Source organism: Nematolebias whitei, chromosome 11 (assembly GCF_014905685.2).
Source record: "Nematolebias whitei isolate Nwh7 chromosome 11, NemWhi1, whole genome shotgun sequence".
In the NCBI taxonomy this organism is placed as follows: Eukaryota; Metazoa; Chordata; class Actinopteri; order Cyprinodontiformes; family Rivulidae; genus Nematolebias; species Nematolebias whitei.
Genome location: NC_056508.1, coordinates 35,441,428 through 35,443,536, shown reverse-complemented (window position 1 = coordinate 35,443,536; position 2,109 = coordinate 35,441,428).

Genomic DNA, 2,109 nt, shown 5'->3' with positions numbered 1-2,109 from the left:
GCATTATATGGCTTCCAGATGACCTGATTTTACTTTTTGTTCAATATTTTGTTTATATTATATTTTTATATTATATATAATATATAAATTTCAATTTGGTTGCATTTTTGTAACAACTTGTGTATTTACTTGTGTACTTGTTTACTTATGTATTTCTTTAATATTATTTTTTTTTTACGTGAAAAAATGTCTATAGAAAAGTATATAATATATAATAATATAGGTATAATTTACAAAAAAAATAAAAAATGTTTACAAAAAGTGTTGTTGTGGGGGGAGAGTAGTCTGAATTGGGTTCAGGAGCGGTGCTCCACCTCACACATTGAACTCATTCCGCCAGCCGCGAGTGATTCCAAGCCCACGTGCACCGCATCCACCAGGGGAGCTATTCTGCTCCGCCTGGCTTCTCCTGCGGCAGGAGGTTGCACGTAGCGGACCATTGCTTTCTGTTCGCTCGCTCACCCGTGTCAGGTGATACCCTGCAAGGGTAACCATTGGCTCTTGTCTCAGACCTTCCCCGAGGTGATTGGTAGAGTGACGAGCACTCCGTGCGTGATCTCCACAGTGAGCTTCCTCCCACAACAGGAAATGATCACGGGCCGGCTGCTATATAAGACCATCCAATACGTAACCAATTTCAGTCACGATGCTTACAATGTTTTTTTTTTTTTTTTTTTTTAAATAATAAAAATAAAAAGAATAAAATGAGTTCTGAAAATTTACTTCGGTTAATAACAATGTGATAAAATGATAAAGTGTAAAATAGACTCAGCAGAGTCTAAAATAGAGAACAGCAGTGCATGCTGGGATATGACACGTCATAGCACGGACACGTGACTCTTGGCCAAATAATTAAAAACATTCTTTATCTTTGAACTGTCGTTTGGTAACATCGAAAGCTTTGTGGGTATTTTGCTCATTCATTTTTTAGGTAATCCATAATCAATATAATAATGTGTTTTAAGATCCACATTTTTAAACATTACTGTGAAATCTCTCTTGCTGATAGCTCCTGATCACTTATGCCGGGCTATAAAAGTGGCAGAAATGAAGAAACGTAATTACTGATAATAATGAGTAACTATAAAAACTACTTCGCTCCATTTGAGTCATTTTTCGTCTTTATAAAAAAAAGCACCGCTTAATATGTTGTGGCTTTAAATTTCCCATAATGCCTCACGGTTTAAAACTAATTTTAATGTACGTTTTCGAACAAATTACACTTTTTATATGTTTTAAGGTCAAAGTTGGTTTGTCTTTGTAAAGTGCCTATATTACAGAACCACATGAAGTTGTGCAACACCGTTAGTCTATGTTTGTTTTCTTTCACCGTGTATAAATTTACTGCCGTCAACTGTAACATCCGGGTATTCAGAAGGTTTGCAATCTGGGCTACAAGCAGAGAACCTGGTTTCTCCCTACTCGCCCAGGGGAAAGTCCCCGGACCCGTGGCAGAAAGTGTCCTGGTTGAATCCAGCCTCGAGTTGTGCCTCGACAAACTCAGCTAAGACGTTCGTTGGAACAGAGCTGCACGATCACAACTCGAATCTTGTCAGCAGTTATAGAAATGCAAGCACTGCAACAGAACGGGGCTCATTCTCTGAATGCCTATTTTTTAACTTTGGAATTGATTCATCCTTATTACAATAATTAACTACATTTTAAACATTTTTTTTTTTTAGATTGCCATAAAACTTTCAGCTCCTGAATATAGAATATACTGTAAAGTTACATTCTTATTTGTTTTATTATTAAATAAAACGTAATAAACCTTTACTTCTGAGTAAGACTGAGTTTATTATCACTGCTAAAAATGATTTGATCATCTCCACATTTTGCTGGTGGAAAAAAAGTGCTTATGAATCAAATTGTTATATTTTACTGGAAAAGTTGAAAGCATAAAGTATTTTTTTTACAACTCAAAAAAAAAATCATTTGGCTTTTGTTGGAGCAAGAGTTGTAAATTATGCCACGACTAACTCTCACATACCATGTGAACCATAGATATCATATAATCATTAATCATATATATATATATAATAATCATATAATCAAATTTCTATCTATCTATCTATCTATCTATCTATCTATCTATCTATCTATCTATCT